This window comes from Anas platyrhynchos, chromosome 2 (genome assembly GCF_047663525.1).
Source record: "Anas platyrhynchos isolate ZD024472 breed Pekin duck chromosome 2, IASCAAS_PekinDuck_T2T, whole genome shotgun sequence".
Taxonomy (NCBI): domain Eukaryota; kingdom Metazoa; phylum Chordata; class Aves; order Anseriformes; family Anatidae; genus Anas; species Anas platyrhynchos.
Genome location: NC_092588.1, coordinates 39,464,975 through 39,485,386, shown reverse-complemented (window position 1 = coordinate 39,485,386; position 20,412 = coordinate 39,464,975). Strand labels below are relative to the sequence as shown.

The following is a 20,412-nucleotide window of genomic DNA, read 5'->3' as shown; positions in this document are numbered from 1 at the left end:
GGGTGACTCAGTGTGTATTCACTGCTGTCATCCCACGACGACTACGGCGGAACACTTCATTGTCTGAAGACAATGCTAATAATGGTAGCATTAAAACGGCGTTATAATTTCACCCGATGATACTCTGTTCCCAGAACAGTGACGTGACCAAGAAATCTGCCATCGTCAGGAGCAGGAACAGGAGCTGACCTGCAGCACCCTTCGCTTTGGCTGCCTCCCTCTGCTCTCGCAGCCGACCCAGCTTTCAGCACGGGGTGAGCCCGTTTGCAAAGCCAGTGCTCGGCTGCACCGAGAGCTGTGGTACACAGCCCTGTCCTGGGGTGAGCCTACCCAAAGCTGCTCTCGTGGTGGCTTGCAATTGATACATTGCAGGTGCTCTACTGTTTCTGTAACTTCTAAAACAGCGATCCAGAAGTGAAGAGTTTTGCATTAGGGCTGCTTTATCTTTCCTGTAAGATTTGGTGAGGGATTGTCTACTCTGGCTACTAGCAGAGGGCAGCTATGCTGTTTTTGTAACCGAGGTGTAGCTTGTAAGTGCACGTAAGTTGTCAGTACAAAATGAATAAATGTTGCATATATGCTATTAATCCTTAGCATCAGCTCTTGTTGTGCAAACATAAATAATAACTTCCTTATCAAGAGGCTTGGTGATACCACTTGGAACCTGAAAACAAAGATGCGGTGATGTGAGCCGCATACAATTATTCTTTCCCAGGAAATACTAAAGTAGAACAGTTCCACCCTAAAAATGTGCCTTTTTGGTGGATTCCCAGTATACTGTTGTAATAATCATGTTGTGTATTTCCACAATAGACAAGTTGATGAGAAAATACACTGAAGAAGATACTGTTGGTAGCGCAGAGATGCTGCATGGAAACCTCAGCAACCTTAAGCAGTGTTTGAAATAGCATGGCTTACGTACAGTCTGGACAGCATCCACAGCATAAAGCTATTTGGAGGCTTGTTAATGAGCACGTTAATGTTATCATCGCAAACTTTGCTTCATATACGTCAGTAATTAGCAGGGGAGATAACTCCGAGACCAGACTCTGGGGTCTGGCACTGAACGTCTCTGAGATATGCAGCCACTGAGTAAAACCTGCTGCTTTAAGGACAGCCTGCGGTGTTCAGCAGGAGCAACAAGTAACCAGGCTTGCACTTTGATTTCAGCAGCTTCATTATTAAGCTGTGCTCATCTCTTAAGATGGATGTTTTTAAAATGGTAGTTTGCTTTTGGTTGGGATGCTGAAGGAAAAGAGCTGCGTTAAGGAAAATGGGATGGGGGAAGAGTTGCATGTTTCGCAGTCTTGAGATTCCAGGCATCCGTGCTGTGAAAAATGGAATTTATTTAATTAGCCAGTTTCTGCGTGGGTTTGCTTTTTTGCTTTTGTTTGTTTGTTCTCTGTCAGTTTTTAATAATGCTATTATTTCTTTCCACTAAATAGAAAAAAGGAGTTTGGTGATCTATGTTGCTCAAAGTCTGCTAGGAGTACTGCCTCAGAGTTGTATTGCTACAAATATTTGTATGTTCCTTACTGCACTGTGGGCAGAAACACTGGGGGAAAGCCAAACTGCCTAGCTAAAGATTGTTTGCATATCTGCATTTTGCCTTCCAACAAAATCATTGCATGTTTCTGCCTAAATATGATCCCTCATAAGCTGCAAGGAGCAAATTGCATCATTGCCATCTGATCAGTTAATGCAGTAGATGTGATACGTACCTCAGAAGTTCGCACAGGATGCTCAGTGAGTTCCCTCCCTGGCACTTGCTTGGTGGCATCAGAAAATCTCTCTTGATTAGACAGTTTTTGAATAGCAGGATTTTGTACCCCACACATAGTTTTGTCCCAGCATATCCTATATATCCTCCCATGTCCCCGCATAGCTGTATCATCAGTACAGTATATTTGGGGTTCTTGTAGTACATAGAATATTACAGTGTGCCAGCAGAGGCTAGCACAGAATGGCACAGCAAATTAGCTCTTTCAGCCTCCACTGAAAGTTTAACATCAGTATCAGCAGCCTCCTGTCCTTCTCAGCCCTTTCCTGAACTCGTTCCTAAATGCTGAATGCAAAGAAGTCCTGTCTATGAAATGTCTACCTATGGTGATGAATTTTAACATGTACAGAGTGATATTTATTACCATTTTTCCCCCTTTTGGGTCACTTAGTGTTGGGGATAGGGTGAGGCAAAGAGTCACTGATTTTGTTATCACTGAAAACAGGGGTAGCAAGATGAGATGAGAGTAACTGTGTAGGTTGGAAAGTGCTTCCAGAAGGTACCTGCTACCAAACCAGGTCCTGTTGGATCAGATTGCTCAGGGCTATATCTAGGACAGTTTTGAGGATCTCCAAAGATCCCACAGCTTCTGTGTGTTCCTGTTCCAGGGTTTGACCTCCCTTGAATGAAGAGATTTTTTTTTTCTTGTATAGAGTTGCAATTTCCCATGCACCTTGGGGAAGGGTCTGGTCCCATCCCGTTAGGTACGTGCAGACCACAATTAGGTCCCTCTTCAGCCCTCTCTTTCCAGGGCAGAACAAACAGTGCTCTCAGCCTCCCATGGCATGTGCTCCAACCCTGTAACTCACCCCGGTGGGTTGGTATCGCGCTGGCGCTGGGCAGCCGGCATCGTTCCAAGCAGCGTGCCCAAGGGACAGGCTCTCCTTTTTCTCTGCAGTGCCCGAGATGTGTTCCAGAGGCTGGCTCCCTTTTTCATCTCAACTGATCTTAATCTTTTCCCTTTTTCTACCTTTTTGGACAGCATCTCCAAAAAAGCAAGCAGTATGAGAAGACCTGGAAACCTGTCAGACCGCTGTACACAGTATGCTGTGGCACCACGTGCTATTATTTCTGAGCTCAGTTTTGTTTTTTTTCTCTCAGTGTCCGTTCTTAAAACTGTCCTCATTCAGCAAGCCTTGACCCTGGTTTCTTTTCTTGAAGAACTTAACACATGCTGGCTTGTATGAAATTTAAAACGCTGCATCAGCCAAAGCAAACATCCAACAGAAAGACAGGTGGATGCTACTACAGGTCCAGGGTTTGGGTGTAAATCTTACGCTCTTAATGACTGAAGTGGAAAAATGGCACTTTAACGGTGTCTGCTGCTTCCAGATTTTGTTCAGATTAGATTGCCCCTGGTAATTCAAGAGCTTTTATGCAGATATTGTATGCTCTTGCAGCAAATCCAAACACAGTTTAGCAGGGCAAAGCACAGTTGGAGACTGGCTCCGTGCCCAGAGTCTGCTTTTAACCTCTGCAAAGGCCCTTCTCTTTCTCAGCAGTGCTGAGCGTGGTGTGGGTGGGGGAATAGCCAAAACTTTCAAACCAGGGGAGAGAAAAATAAAAATAAAAATAAAAATAAAAACAAAATCAAGATAGATGTTTTTTAAATCTTCATACTCATCACAGGTGATTCATTGATCTGAAGAAAGGTATCAATCCCTAAAGGTTCCTAAGGAACCCTGAGGATCAGGCATATGGTGAACATCCAGGGTAATGACCCGAGAGCTAGGGCACCTGATGAATTCAAATTGGATTTTGTAAGATATCCATCGTCTTCCAGCTGGAAATTCATATGCAGTTATTCTGTGCATATAATTCTAAAAGTATTACTGTTTTCAGTGGACATCATGTGAAGCAGTAGGTTGTATTTTTTTGTGTGTGTTTGCTGACCATTATATGTTGTTGTGTAACATATGTATGAATTCTATACGAAGAATTTCAGACCGTGGACAGTTACATTTTCTTCTAATAGGTATTCTTGAGAACTCCTCTGGAATAATCCCAAAACTCGTCAAGGCACTATTGACCATAGGTTAAAACAAGGAGTATGTCAAGGAATTGACAACCTGACTTGATGCTGTTATTTCTCGCTGACTGCAGATACTGGATGTGTCTATCCCTCTCTAAAACACAGTAATACCAGCACAGTATTGATCCATTCCTGTGGCTCAGAGCATGAGCTTGGTGCTCCTTTTGGCACTTGGCATCACGTGCACCCCTTTACAAGGCACACGAATAAAGCATTAGAAAGGTGGCACTTGTGACCTAGTTAGGAGTTATGATCTCTTTTCCCTGGTTGAACTGAGGAGACAACTGAAGTAGAGCAGGGGATATTTTTACATATGATAAAACCTTGTCTTAATTTTTGGTTTGGTTGCCTTTAATGAAGAGGAAGTGTGCTCTTTTGATTTTGGGCTGAACATAAAACAGCTAGACATCAGAAAAAAATGCACAGTGAAGTTTAATTAGGTAACTGCATTAAAATCAAAGTATCAAAGTCTTTTTTTTTTCTTTTCAGAGAGGAAGCAAGAATCCCCTTTTGGTACTAGAGTTCAAATGTAGCTGAGTCCTATTTTCATCTCCACCTCTTCACCAAGAGGTGTTAGTAACAGATGTGTATGATCTGCTGCCAAGGATGATGGACCAGGGATTAGGAGGAATGTGTTCGTTACATCGTGCACGGTGTCTTTCTTTGTGTAGCAAAGGGACATGGGGTCTCATTTTTCTAGCGGTAGCCTTTAACTTTTTGTACTTAGTTTGAACTGCTACGTTTGATTTTTTCAGAGACACCAAGCTCCTTCTGCTCTGCAATCACACTTCAACCTGTGGATGTTAAGTACGCCTTGAAAGGGCACACAATCTCTGAATTTAGGCTTAATTAAGTGTTTCTGTGAAAAACACAAGCCCACCTTTTCAGTACCTGAGTTAACATTTTGCAAAAATTATGGAAAAATATATACATTTATAGAAATATATACATTTATAGAAATGTTTTATATCTATTACATGCGGTAACTGTTGGGGAAGGGAATGTACTTCAGATGTGCTCCAACCACCCTGTTTGAGCTATATTTATTCATTTCAAAAATCGGTTTTCTTTTGTAGTAGATTAAGCAAAACTGAGTACTGTTAGTTGTGCTAGAACATCTGTTCGGTGTTAACTCAGAATGAAAAACTACCTGCAGTTGTTTGCTAATCATAATTTTTGCAAGACATTTTTCTAACAATGCAAGTAGAGGAATGCAGAATTCGATCATGGAAAACACCAGCACACCTGCGAGTATTGTGAGTATTTCACATAAACCATCAAGTACTTTAGGGCATCTTTGCTGGCGTTAACCAAAGCCGGACACATTTTCCCTTGAGTCATGCAGGCAAAGGTCACTGATGACTTGAAGTTCATTCTGCTAAAAATCCTAAAAATTTCCATTTAACTTCTGTGGTTCTGTGACTGTACTGTGTGGGTTTTCTTTTTTGTTGGTTTGTTGGTTGTTTTCTTGGTCTGTTTGGTTTTCCCAATTACGATATTTTTGCACGAAAAAGAAAAAAATTAGTGAGAAAAATATTTTGACACAGAAAGATGGTTGTGAGGTGTTTAACACACAATTTCCAGTTTTTGTTTTCATTCATGGAAGACTCATATTGTAAGCTGTTACCTGTCACCTAACTTGTGCCAGCACTGTCCAACCACCTGCTGTAGTAAAAGCAAGGGGGGTGCTCCTCAGTGGAGCATGGGCAGCAGCATTGGGTTCCTTCTCTGTTCATTTTCACCTTGGTCAACATGGGTACGTGGTGTTCCCCTCTCTCTGTGTCTGCACGTGTTACTCATTAGTGTCCCGATTCAGATTTTCTGCCATCCAGGCTGTTCAAATAAAGTTGCACGTGCAGTTTTCACTTTTCCTGTTGTGGCAGTTCTGTGGTTTTGCTGTTCAGAGTCAAGACACTAAACATGGAAGAAGGCAAAGAGTAGAACAACTACGGAAAGCATATTTTGATGTAAATATATTAGTTTTGCATAAAGAAGGTAGGCTACAAACAGTGACATGATGTTTCCCAAGAAAATACTCAAAATTTGTTTTATAATATCTTTCTTCTGTTTCTTCTTCATTTTTCTTTAACAAGAGGAAACTCCCCTTTTTTTTTCATTGTTTTCTTTAAGATAGGTTTTGGTAATTCTCAGGTTGTGAATATCTAAGGAAAAGCCAGGTTCTGGCTCAGCAACCAAGCATTCTGGTTTCCAGCAAGTAAAATTCCTTGAATCGTGTACATGCTGCCTTGTATGCTTACTGCAGGCGTGGGACTCACCATGCTCTTTAGTTAAGAGCTGCTGAAGAAGACACATCCTTGGCAGGGTCTGTGAGAACTGGTTATGAACTTTCCCTCTGCTCATAGTATCCAGGGCCAGATGACTTTTCATTCTTCAGATATATCTTAAGTAAGGAATCCAGATATTAGGCTCTCTTCTTATTTAAAAATCCTCTCTGGGATCTTGCTTCTGTGGCAGGCAAGTTGGCCATTCCTTTCAGATTTTGAAACAATCTGTGCCCCTTGGTGTTTTTGCACATAGCTTAGTGTTTCCATTGTAAAGATGCTAAACTAACAAGAATAAGACTAAAGGGACCACTTAGTCCCTTCACAAAGTGAAATTTTCTGGCTCCACTAATTGAAAGTGTGCTTTCAAATGTGCTTTGACCTCAGGAGGATCAGGTACCTTTAGGGGATAATGCTGACCCACAGAAAGAAGTAGGGAAGCTAGCCAGAAAGAGAAGGAAATCTTTATTTTCATTTTATTACCTCTGCGTTTCAATAATTCTTAGTCCTAAAGATCTCAACCTTGTTATAAAGATATGTATTATTTAATAACTCTTCTAAATGTAGCATGTTACTAGAATGTCCTAGCCCTAAAAGTGAAAGGAGAACTTCAGCCCTTCCAGCATCTAGCTTGGGTGTGGATTTCTTGAAGTCATTCAGGCTCAAAAAGAAACGTAATTCCTTCCTTAACAGTTCATATATCCTTTTGCTTTCCTTTTGCTTAAAAAAAAAAAAAAAAAAAAAAAGGGGGGGGGGGGGGAAGAAAATAGTAGAAACGTTCAGAATGTATTTAGCTACAAACATAATTTTAAGATCCCAGATCTCCTTATAGTGGTTGTTAATGTTTTTCACTTGACCTTGATTTTCCAGCAGATGAGAGAGACTGTTAAAATTAGGATAACAAGCAATTGCAGTATGCCAGCTGCCTGGCCATTATGGAGTGTTTTTATAGGCATTCAAAAATGATTTTTTGAGAGAAATTTGAATGAGGCTGTGGGATTTTTTTAGAAAACAAAGCAATAGATAAACACCAGTTCAGAGAAGAAGATGCTAGTTCAAATCTGTATGAATTGTTGATGAGAAATATATTGAAGAAATTATCATTTCTTAGTCTCATTCCAGTCCATTTTTTTTATCTTGTTGCCTCCTGTCTAGGTTTTATATATCTTCTGCCCTTATAAATGATGCTAAATCTTTCAGCTAAAGCTCAGGAGGTAAACTGGCTTGTGTACACTGTTTAGTTTCATGGATTTCTGTGATTTTTTAGAAGTCTGACATGACTTTCCTTGTGCTGTTTTAGATCTGATATATCTTAAAATCTTTTTTCTTTTTTTTTTTCCTCACTCTTTAGAACAAGAGAATTGGAAAGATGAAGATACTTGCTTTAATGATTTGCCTTGAGGCCAGAGTTAAACTACATCCCATGCACCCATCTAGCAGGAGCTCATGATCAATCATTTCTTTGCACAGATATTAGCTACCATGTCTTTGGCACTACATCAGCATAATTATTACTGATTTTTAAGAGGAGTGCTGTCGGACCACTTGCTGCTTCTAAAAGGAAGAATTTTGGAGGCCAGTCTTTCCCGTTGAGGTGATATGAATATGCTATCACTGGTCCTGTTAGATTGATTAAAGGGAAAAAATCTAAGAAAGAGGAGAAATGAGCAATAAGTGGAGTGGTAACTTTGCAAAACTGGCAGTGCATACCATTGCATTTATGCTGAGGCGGGTGCCTGCTGCACCCTGTCTGCAGGGAGAGCAGATCTAGGCATCCCCAGAAAGAAGCACTGCTAGCATTTGTACATGCTAGCAAATGTTTTCACGTTGTATTGTGTGTCCAATGTAAAAACTGCATGGCAGCAAGCCTTGCTGTATTTTCATCTGAATCATACATCTGCAAAGGAAATGGAATCCTGGACCTTCGGGTCCAGGATGAAATCCAAGCAAGGATTAAAAGCAACCAAAGAATCAGTGATGTTGGTTGTCAGCAGTAATAAGCTCTGTTGCCTTCTTGGAGGCCAGTCATTGGTACTGCTTTAGTCACGAGTACGTGAGTGCTTCTGAGCCAAGGCTGGCTGCATGTTGTGCTGCTAATTCCCCAGAAGGTGTGGAACATCTTCATGGCCTTCCTTTTGCCTCAGCGAGAAGAAGAGTGTTGGTTATTTGGTGGACTTTCTAGGGTGCTCTGTGCTGTGGCTGGGCTATGCGGATAGGTAGGGGAACCAACAGTTTGTGAGAAGGATCAGAAGGGATGAGGTTTTCTAAATACAGTAGAATTATATCTACCTGGGTAAATAGAACTGAATAAAATTTACATTGTTACTTCTTAAAAAAAAAAAAAAAAAAAAAAAGAGTTAGGATAAACTGAGAAAGGAGAACTTTCTGAACTTTCTGTCCTGCCAAATATGCTGAACAATCCTCGTTCATGTTTTCTGCTGAGATTTAGGTTGTGCGCTGAGTTTTCTCAATGTTTTTACTGCAGCTACAAATTTTCAAATGTTTATAACATATAAAATATTGTACCTGGTCCCTCTCAGTTGTGTTAAGGATGCTGGGTAGATAAAGAAGTTTTTGTGAAGTGTGTCACTGCAGGGCACCATGTTGGACTGATAGAGTGCTGGAGGAGACTTGTTACCAAAACAATACGTCCACTTCAAGCAGTGAATTTAATACATAGTTCTGCCTTGGACTGTTCATTCCTGCACCTACAAAATCCACTGCCACCTGCCAGAGGATGTGCTCTCCTGCCTGCTCCCACACCTGGCTGGTGGAGGCACCCAGGCCCCCCTAGATGGTTGCGCATGGTCGATCTTCATGGTTGGTCCCATTTGTGGGTGGCCCATGTAGATTGGGGAGCACTGCGCTGCCGTGATGATTGAAGAACTTGCATAATATTTAGGTTTCTATTTGGAAATGTGCTTTCTGCCTGGGAATGGTACAAAGAGCCCTTGTGGCAATGCAGTACAATAGTTTACATGGTTGAATGTTTATAATGCAGATAATGCGTGTGTATAAGCCATTAGAAACATGCTTTGTATAAACTACTTAATTGAATTTTGTGCCTTTTATCTGTATTTCGTGAGCTGAATGACTCTATATTATTCCATCTATTAACAGTTTTGTCACTGTACATCCTTTTTGTGGCTGTTAAATGGAGCCGTTGGTGTTTCGTTCCATATCATGAACGTTGAAACCAGTAATGTGCTTAAAAGCTCCACAGAACGTTAATCTGTGTGGGTTTTGTTTGTGTATCTTTCTCTTTCATTGCTATCCTGGGTCCAGATCCAAGTTCAGTGAAGCCCATGTGGCGTGTCCCTTCCTAGTAATTTCACAGTTTAATGCATATCCTCTCGAGAAACCCTTGAGACGTGGAGGAGGATGTTTACTGTGGAACCAGAGAATTATGACAATCCACTGTATGAGAGCTTCTCCAGTATTAATACTTGCACTTTTATTATCATGACCTCTTTTCTAGCACTTAGGAGGTTCAGTAGGCCACATGTCTTTGAAATAGTATACGCTGCTGTTCACTAAATCAGAGCATACTCAGCTGTATAGCTCACACTGACAGTCACATCATAAATGTGTTGATCCCTGTTGCTATTCGAAATAATGGTCTAAAATAAGCGTTACATTTTTTGCGGAAATGATAGAAAATGTTCTAGTCTTGCCAGTATTTTGAAGGGCTTTATTTTTGTGTATAGCTACTATCTCTGATAGTTTTCAAGTCCATTTCAAATACTAGTATTAGAGTAAGCCTTATAGATTTCTATCAATAAAAAAGTGTATATATTGATATAAGGATACTCTTTGGTGCTTGCCCTTACAGCATGTCTGTGTTTTTGCACATTCAGGACTAGCAAATTTCTGTGAACCCAACTGAACTCAAACCAACACACTTCTGCTTGGGAGGAAGGCTGTGTTCTTCTGTCAAAATTAATACACAGATTTATTTTTTCTCTTGACTTTTGTGTATGCAAATGCTTAATTACAGGAATATAATCTCAAAATGTTAAATTATTTGGTTTTACATCAGCCCAATATATCATGGAGATATTTACAAATGTTTAGCAGATGACACAAAATACAAAGGTTATGTGTTTGTTTTTTTTTTGCATGCATTGTAATAACTGATCTAAATTCAAAATACTACTTAATAATGGTGGAGAGAAAAAGAAGATAATCAATATGAAGTGAAACTCTTTGAACTTGACTGTAAATATTGGAGGTCACTTAAAAACAAATTTGTGGACTCTGTATTTCCATGTCAAAATGAACTACCAGCTTCTGCAAAGTACATTTAAGTATTGATAGTTTTCCTCAGACCACTATCACCACAGTAGCTGACACTGATTCCACACCCTGCTAAAGCTATTTCATAGAATTTCATAGAAATTGCTTTGTTGTTTGTTTGTTACCATTATTTCTTCCCCTTTTCATCAGGAAATGTTTTTTTGTTTGTTTGTTTTTTTAAAAAAGTGTTTATTAATCTATAACAAGAACTTAAAATGCACAATTTTATGTTGCTCTTCATCTGTGAATACTAAATTCTGTTTTGAAATTTGGCCCTGTTCGCATTTATGCATTTATTCACAGTGTGGCTACATCTCCGTCTTGCACCTGAGATACTGTGGCATATGTGACCTTATGATCTGAGGCTTCCCAAATGTCTCTTTAATTAGTTATAATTACACAACTTTGAGCTTTTCCAGTGTGCAGCCGTGTTGATCTCCATCACGTATTTCATCTTTCATGTGAATAGTTTTAGTTGCTCTTGTGGCATGTTGCTTTCCTTCCCTTCTAGTGACACGGACCAGCCATTGGTGCTTCATTTCCACATCTTCCAGTTGATCTGTATGCAGCTGCCATATTTCTTCTTGTTTGTTTATTTATTTGTTTTTTAAACTGCTTTTTTCATAGTTGTTTTCTTTTTTCTTATTTTCCAGAGCCCCCTGGAGCATTACAGCCTACCATTCAGAGCCTGGACAAGAGCTTGGCCTTGCACTTTTACAGGTACCCTTTTGAATTAAAATATATATTGTTATCCGGGGGTTAACAGAAGGAGGGCAGCTCCAGAGGCACTTTCCTCTGTCCTCCTCTGCTGTCCTGGGAGGTATGTTCTGGTAATAAATCTCTCATTCTTGACCTTTACTAATTGATTGAGTTGGTGGAGTCATTAGTACTGTTGAAGAAAGATCATGGTTTGCTTTTGTTAGCCTCAATCACACAGTGACAGACATGTCAACATGGCAGAATCCTCTCTCAAAATAATCAAGTAGCTCCCAGTGTTTTTTCCTTCTTTATTCCCAACCTGTGCTTTGGTTACAGTTTTCCAGTTCAGTAGACCCTGTTTCATAACAGAGACTTTCAGCATAAGCAATCACTTGTAATCTTAGTGCTCCAGAGCTTTCTGCAATTTATCTGGTAACTACATAACGTGCTCAAAACCAGAAGAAAGCTTAAACATCCCTAAGTCTGTCCACAACATGCTAAACCTGATTTTGAGGTTGGGTATTAAATTTGAGGATGAGTATTAAATCTTAAAATCTTTAACTTAATCTTAAAAACTGCTAAACAAAAAGGGGAAAATCCAATATCGGAAATAATGGAAAGCGTATTGTATATTGAGTAGCTCTGTGCTCAGTTAGTACAAGGAAACCAGCTAAAACCCAGGGAGACAGCAGTTATATGAGCGTGGCACTTGGTACCCGTGATCATGCAATTCTCAAAAGGCTAGTAGAGTACTTTTCAGCATTTCTTTGTGGCGAAGAAAAAATCAGTAATCAATTTCTGATGCATCAAATTAGCAACACGCTTCACTAATACTTAGTTTTAACTCCACTCAGTAGAAGGCATTTTGTGTTCATCTGTTTCCAATCACCATATTTGGCTCCAGAATAGAAATTTGCATCGTGTGGGGTCTTAAATTAACAATTATCACTGCTGTTTTTATTTTAGATTAAAATGCTAAGTCTGAGAATACGCATGGCTAATATAAGGGTAAAATTCAGTTCCCAGAATGTTGAAATCATCCCAAAAACGATTTCTGTCAGCTGAGAAAATTCAGAATGTGAAATTCCAGATCTGTTGTGGTCTGAAATTAAAGACTGCAAAGCTGTTGTAGCTGCTGCAAGGACAGATGCGAGGAACATTCGAAGCTTTGTAATTGTTCCGTTTCGTTTTTTTTGTAGTTAGAAGCTAACCTGTACTAATTCATCATCACATTTCATGTTCTTACCTTCATGATGCCATGCTGTATGGAATTTATTTCCACCATCTTACAGAATGGACTCAATGTTTGGTGTTCATACAGATGCTCTTGGAGATCTGTAATGGTGTGGGAGATATAGCACACATTCTGAAGCGTGAAAGATGGAATCCATGATTTATGATAATGACAGCATTCGGTCTTGAATGCAGTGACACAGCCAGCCCTCCTAATTTTTTTTTTGCTTTTAGAGGATGTGTGGAGACCAGTGCAGGTCAAAATCACAGAATGGCTAAGACGGGAAGGGACCTCTGGAGGCCATCTGGTCCAGCCCCATGTTCAAGCAGGGCCACCCAGAGCAGGGTGCCCAGATTAGTGATGCTGGTGCTAGTGAGTGAGGGGTGTCTCCTCTGCTGGCTCCCTGGAAGTGACAGGGATGGTGGTCTGGCTGGGAATTGATACCTTTACATGGCAAAGACAGGCAGGTGAAACAGCTGACACTGCATCTCCTCACCTGAGGCTCAGAGCCTTGATTGCAGCATCCTGTAATTCTTTAGTCTTAGAGGGCTTGGTATTCTGATTTTGAAGTTTGGTTTCTCTAGATCCACCTACTCAAAAAAAAAAAAGTTCAATGCTGTTTACCTCTAAAGACATACCGATTTATCAGGGTAAAGCATTAGCTTTGAACTCAGGAGACTTGTATCCAATTTCTAGGCTGGAATCAAATTTCCTCTGTTACTTTGGGCAATCATATTCAGTCCTGTTCGGAGAATTTGTTTTGCTTACTGGAGAGAGGGGAACTATTAACATGGCTGTGTATCACAGCTACGAGAGAAGGATGGATATGTAGGCAATGGTGAAGTAATCTGGGGGGATATGAGTAGAGAAATAACTAATCTGGGTGATACAAGTAGAGAAATAACAAGTCAGTCTGTGTAAGCTGTGGTCCAAGGCACTTCTGTAGAGGGGGTCAACAGTGATCCTAGCTTCAGGACTTGCCAAGGGCAAGTCTGTTGCTTGTATTGGCTCTGCAGCAGCCGACAGCACGTGAAAAACAGCTGAAGCTACGCCAAAAGGAAGAACTGGCATTGCTAGGGAACCTACAGCAAACCTCTGCACTCTTTTATTGTCTGGCAGGTGTTTCTGGTTGATTGGATTTCCTCCGCTGTTTTTCCTCTTACAAATACACAGGGCTCAAAGGCTGGTCTCCTTCTGTCACCTCCTTCTGCTAACCTTCCTGCTGCCAGTTCCTCCTTGCCAACTCATCAGGCTCAATCAGCGACCTGTCCCAGGCACAGAGGTTGCAGGAGAGGGATGTGTCTCCTGGCTGTAGCCCCAGCGTGGTCTGCACTTCTCCCCTGCACCCTTACACATCTCTGTTCCCCATGTGGAACATAGGAGTTGAGCCAGGGGTGATGAGGAAGAGCACTTGAAGTGTCTTCCTTTTTTCCTTTAATCCCTCGCTATCCTTACAAACATTTTCTTTCCACCTCACTCTTTTGGTGCCCCCATCTCTATGCCCATCACCTATTCTCTTCTCCTAGTAACTGCATTTCTCCTCTGACTTTTGTCTTATCGTTTCCTGCTTCTTGTGCCTTTCCCCACACTCACAATTCCCATTTTTTTGTGTGTTTGTTTTGTTATGTTTTTTAATTGGAGCTGGGATGCCTCGACCCTCCCTCTGCTACCTCTCTCTCCACTTTATTAAATGCCCTGGTGCCCTGGTCATTATGACTCAACACACACTTTATTGTCTGTAAGGCAGTGTGATTTTTATGGTGTCTCAGAAGATGTGTCCAGGAAGAATTTCTGTCATAACTGTAACTTCATGAGGGTCCTCCGATATGCTGAAAACCATTTAGTAAGAAGACCCTGGGCATTTCTGACTTAATAAATGCAGCTTTTTAAGTGCACCATTTTAATGAAGACTCATTACATTGCATGTTGATAATAGGAAATACACTCAATGTATTCTAGCAGCTACAGTAAATGCATCTGGTATAGTCTAAGGAGTTACACACACAAATGTGCAATCATGCCATGCGTGTGCAATACAATAGTTATGTAGGGTTATACAGCTATATCATATTGATTGCAACATCTTCAAATAACACTGAAGACCTAAATTGCATTTTGTTCCGGAGCCAAAATTGGTATGTTTAACCATGTGCGTAAACAAATCTTAAATATGCAGATGTAGAGCTATGCACTCCTTTGATTTTCTTTCTTGTCTTCCAGTGCCATGTATGTTTAGAATTGAGGCTGGAGGAAAAAGGAATGAACTATCCTGTGGTATGGGAAAATGTCCTCTTATCTAGAGAAAAACATAGCTGTACCAGTCAAAAATAAAAGATATCATTCACTGAGTCACTCTGAAGGTTGCAGTGCCCTGGAACACTGCTGTAAATTGGGTGCTTAATAAAACAACAACACATGCTAAAAAAAAAAAAAAAAAAGAGAGAGAGGTTTGTTTTTAGTCAAAACTTTTAGAGTCCGTTTATTTAAGAAAAAATAAATGGGCAATATTTCATGTATTTAAAGTTTGAATGCTTATAAATGGTTAGCCCAGGACAATTATGGCGTAGAAATTATCTTTAAATAGCCATGCTGACCTTACTGCAGCGATATGTCATGTTATAGGAAGGATGTTTAGTACAAAGGCTTGACAAACAACACCCCACAGCTAATCAGCAAAGTGACTGAAAGTCCTCAGTTGTCAGAACTGGGCCACTCTGTTGTACTCCTCTGGGTGAACATTGTCATTTTTCTAATGGTATTTTTTTCAGCATGCCCAATTCTTAACCGTGCCTAGTGCATTACGTAGAATCACAGAATGGCTCTGCTTGGACAGGAGCTTAAAGTTTATCTAACTCCAGCCCCCCAGCTACTTTATTAAAGGTCATCTTGTAGATTTGTAATAGAAGATATGGAGTTTCCAAAAAATAATTTTCTGTATAGTAAGGTAAAAACAAGCTGTTAAACTTAGAAAGAAAATATATAACTATGCATAATCTGTGTGACTTTCTGATTTCTTACTTGTAAAAAAAATTTAAGTATTATAAGAAATTCTCCATACACCTCTGCACTGTTTCTTTCAAATATGTTTTCATAAACAGTAAGAAACTTCAGAAAGAAACTATTCAATTTGTTTTGAAAGTTTTAAAGTATTTTTAAAAGTTCTTACTAATTAAATTTCTGACTACTAAAGGAAATAAAATTTCAAGTCTGACATATTTTTTCCATTTATAAAAGCTCTTTGTGGTATCCTTTTTCACAGCATAAATTGTTAGGACTGTTTCCCTTCTGGGCTGTATTTGTTTACTCTGGATCTTCATGTACTGTAACATTTCTGGAGTTTTGCAGGGTTAGTAACTGCAAGAGAATGCTTAACTGCAGCTATTTTCATTGTGGCTTTATTGTTTTTAAATAAAACATGTTTATAGTTACGATATTATGTTCCTTCAGTATATTTCTCATTGTGAACTGTTTGGAAAACTTTCTCAGTAAAGTCTAAACATGGCAACTAGAGGTTTCAGGGTTTGAGGCCTTTTATGACAAAGTCTGGTAAACTTTTTTCTTTTTTTTTCCCACAAAAATGACTTGGCAGTAGCAGCTGTTGGCCATTTCTGCCCATGAGATCACTGGTTACTGTATGCTTCTGAGAAATGGGAGACTGGATCAATTCCCCAGTCCCCAAACTGGGGCAAGTCCAGCTTCCAGTCCTCTTCCACCTGCTGAGGAAGAACCCACTTGGCATACTACTGGGCACTCTTGGGTGGCTCTTTCTATTTCAGATGGAGTTGTCCTACTTCCTAGAAATTCTTAAATTGTTCTGGAGTAGGGTCACTAACCCGGTCACCTCACCAAGTACCCTGTACTTCGTCATTCTTTCTGTAACTTAAAGCTTGCAAATATTTTTTTTTAGTGGAAAACTTTGAACAAAAGTGCTGGAGAAGTGCTGTCTCTACGTGCATTTTATATTAGTTTATTCATTTGCTGTGGAGGTTGGCTTCCAGTCTGCACTCCAAATGAAGCAGAAGAAGAGCATTTTTTGTGTCATCCTGCTTATCCCGAGCTGCATTTTTGGGGCCTGCAGCATACTAAGAAGTTATCTGCTGGGTAAAGTAGTATGAACGGACAAGGAGGGGACAAGGAAATCCCTGGTTCCTCTACAACTTGGGAATTATCCATCAGGCTTAGTTAGCTATGTGCATGCCCATTAATGTAAATAATAGGGCTGCACCCACACTGAGTGGCTGGTGGGAGCAGGGCATGCCCACGGGCCTGTGTCCTGAGCACCCCTCTGGACCTACATGTGCTTATTGCTTCCAGCCTTCTCACAGCCCCTTTCTGTGGAAGTTCAGTGTGGGAGATGGGGACAGTGTCCAGGTTTTGTCCCCATTTGGTATTAGGATATTGGTGGGGTCGGAAGAGCTCAGAAGTGAATTCTCATTTTTGGCTTAAGCGAAAAATTTCTGTCAGAGGAGCAGGTGCCTCGAGTCTAAGCATCAGCTAGCCAAGATTTTATGAATACCACTGCCACTTAAATGTTGAAAAATGAGACTACAAGTTGGAAATATTGCTAGCAAAATACATATTCCATCCTGAGTTAATGATAATCATTTTTTTTGGTGAGGCACTCTTCAGAAGATACCGAGCTGTTTCCCGACTACCTGATTACTGCTTCCACAGGTGACTGATGAACAGAGCCTGCCAGCCCTGCTAGCGTGGCACTGTATCCATGTGATAATGCTGGAACAAGGGTGCTTTTTTTGCTGTATTTTCACATTTTTGCAGATAGAAGATGCTGATTTTCCTTCTTCAGTTGCCTGTGATTTATACTGAATTTGCACTTGCACCTGATTTATGCTGAACCTATTATGTACAGAAACCTCAGAAGTTTGGGTACCTTAAAATACTGCTCACTCTTAAAATGGACTTGTTAGGAATTACCACAGATCTGAGATGTGAATTAATATGAAGTGTTCCGTTTAAAACATTTTTCTTCAGCTTCTTAATTAAAAATGCTTTGTTGTTCGGCCTCCCTCTGTTTTCTCCCAGTGTGCAGCGATGACACACAAAGCTGGCCAATTAATTATTTGTGTTACACATCTGAAATGTTACTGCTAGAAAAATAAATGGTTTTCCGGGATACCAAATCCAAGCGTGGCTGTGAAGGTCAGCTGCCCAGGGGCAAGGAGACCTGAGGTGCTGGGTGTTTCTACTGACTGAGGAGAAGAAAGGAGAATAGTAGATAGCACTGCTGCTTTAACCAGAGCAGAATGGGAGTTACTGCACCTTGCAAAAATGGGATGTTGAAAGGGGGAAATTGTGTGAAGAGGTGAGGAAGAAGGAGAGAAAATAAGAGTTCACTCTGCTTCTCTCAGAGAAGAAGGACCAAACCGCTGGGACCTGTCTTGGCATCTGATGAACTCTGAAACGCTACAAGGCACTGGAGCCAAGCGTCCTTTAACAAAGGTGGTTGTGTTCATTTCTAAAAGTACAGAGACAATCCTGGGCAAATTGTATGGGGGCCAGGAGACCAAATCAGAGGGCTGTGAGGTTGTTGTAGGGAGGAGGGCATAAGTTTAAATGCAGTAGTTCTGGAGAGGTGCAGAATTAAGAGGATAAAAGTGCTTTGGACTTGGGGCCATTGAGACTGGCTGGTGAACAAGTGGTAGGGGTGTCACCTGAAGCTTTGCAAGGTGTTTTACAGAAATATTGTGATAAAATATGCGCTAAAGTAGAAGTATCCACAAAAAGCCAGAGCTACAAATGTAATAAGTTACATCACGTTCCTTATACTTTTTAAGCCCTCTCCTGAAGTATTTTTAAATTAGGGGCTGACATTATTTAAGAGTGTGGTATGTTGTTAAGCAGCACAGGGGTCCAGAGAAAACAGAATTGATTTCCTTTCCTGCTTTTACAAACACAGCATGTAGTATCTCTCTAAATAATAAGACAAGTTGCATTTTTTGTACAATCTAGTTTGGAAGAAAGGGAAATTTCATTCCTGAATTTTCTTGTATATTCGTGCAGCTGTCCGCACCTGTTTAAAGAAGTTAAATTTTTCACGTTTGGACAGAATTTACCCAGAAGTAAGTATCACTGAGAGTGGATTGTAGCTACTGGGTTTAAAAAAAAAAAAAAAAAAAAAAAGTAACAGAACTAAATTTCAGAGCTAAAAAGCAGCAAAATATTTTCTGATGACTTCTATCTCAAAGAGGCATCTCTATCCAGCTCCCAGTGAGCGCTGAGCATACTTTACAGAGGCAGAATGCAAGTAAAGCCACCAAGGTGCTTTTCCAGGCATTTACATCTCTATGGATTTCCCCATAACAAAGTTAGCATTTCTCGTTATGTCGGCATCCTGTTTTAAACCTCATAGTTTTAACTGCACACTAGAATAGAAATTGTGTCAAGTGATTGTAATATTGTCTATGGAGAGTTTTATGTTACAGGAATTTTTTCTCATACAGGCTTACAACCTGGTAACACTTCACAGTGATGTTTAGCATGCAGCATTAATGGGTGTCATTGAATGTAATGCAAGAGCAAAGCTGAATTAGTGTAAATATCAAGCTGTTGTACAGTTTACCTGTGCAAAGTAGTAGAAAATTGATGATAGTTACAGTTGTCAAAAGGTTTTTTTTGATTGTATGTAATATATCATAGGTGCAAAGTGGTAGCCTTTGCCAAAGTTGTTACCTTTCCGGTTGGTGGAAACTTCCACCAATTTTTGGAACTATGAGGAACAGCTGAGGGAACTGGGGTTGTTTAGTCTGGAGAAGAGGAGGCTCAGGGGAGACCTTATTGCTCCCTACAAATGCCTGAAAGGAAGGTGTGGGGTGTTGAGGGTCAGCCTCTTCTCACAGGTAACTAGTGAAAGGACTACAGGGAATGGCCTCAGGTTGCTCCAGGGGAGGTTTAGGTTGGAAATGAGGAGACGTTTCTTCTCAGAAAGAGCAGTCAGGCATCGGGACGGGTTGCCCAGAGAGGTGGTGGTGTCACCCTCCCTGGGGGGATTCAAGGAAAGGTTGGACATGGTGCTTGGGGACATGGCTTAGTGGGTGGCATTGGTGGCAGGGTGATGGTTGGACCAGATGATCTTGGAGGTCTTTTCCAACCTTAATAATTCTATGATTCCCACTTCTATATAACTGTGCCACTCCCACTTTTAGGCCAGTGTATACCATATTTGTGACCTTTCCAAGGCTTTATCTCCTTGAACAGATACTGCTCTTCACTTGTTCTCTGTTTCATGTTCCCAAAGGGGGGCACATTGATTAGTATTTTGGGTCATGGTAGATCTCAAAGATGTTTTAATCTCCTCATGCTTTATCTTGACAGCTGATGTTAACTGAGGCCAAGTCTACACCCATGCACATGTTTATCTAAAATTGATTTTAAAAATGTAATAACTGCTGCCATTCTGGATGTGGATTATTTTATTTCACTGTAAGCCTAGTTTATTTAGACTTAGCTCCTATTTTTAAACTTAGTAACATAAACTAAATATGTGAGGTCTATAGCGACAATCATCCACAGAATAATTTAAATTCATTTTAGGCATACATATTAGTATATCTTAGTGCATAAACTGTAGCAAGTTATTCTCAGTGAAGTCCTACAGGCTTTATAGGGACTATTAACAAAGCAGCATCTCCGTAATGGGACCTTCAGCTCTAAAGTGCACCTAGTCATTAACAGAGCCTGTTATTTTTCATCTGTGTACTATGTTCCTTTGCAAATTTTGTTTTGAGATTTCTGTGAGCCCTATTGAGATCACTTGTTGATTACTTACACTTGAATTTGTGATGTTTTTGGTGCATCTTGAGGCTGCGGTAGTTATATTTTACCATCTGGAAAACAAAATTGACACGGGCCTTTAAATATCAAGGAAAGCAGAGGAAAGGCTGTCAACCTTTGTTATATTTATTCACTGTGCTTCATCCTACCTCCTATACAATCCCTTCATCCACTGTCCCAGAGGGATGAATTAAGAGCATCAGCTTCAGCACGGCATTGTTGGATGAAGCTGTGTCCTCACTGAAGTCAAGAGCAAAAATTCCACAGATGTCATTTAGGCTATACTTTCACTGTTGTT

At 40.3% G+C, this 20,412-nt stretch overlaps 1 protein-coding gene across 8 annotated transcripts in view; it reads left to right on the top strand.

The window, feature by feature from the left end:
* FAM110B (family with sequence similarity 110 member B) overlaps positions 1–20,412 on the top strand; it is a 108,129-nt gene that overhangs the window by 80,697 nt on the left and 7,020 nt on the right. For 7 of the 8 annotated variants that reach the window (XM_027452269.3, XM_027452264.3, XM_027452265.3 and 4 more), the window contains one exon: positions 11,044–11,110. The gene's annotated coding sequence lies outside the window, so the exon portion shown is untranslated. Of the gene's footprint in view, positions 1–11,043; positions 11,111–18,379; positions 18,404–20,412 lie in introns of those variants that run through there. The other variant, XM_072034585.1, reaches the window with a different exon arrangement.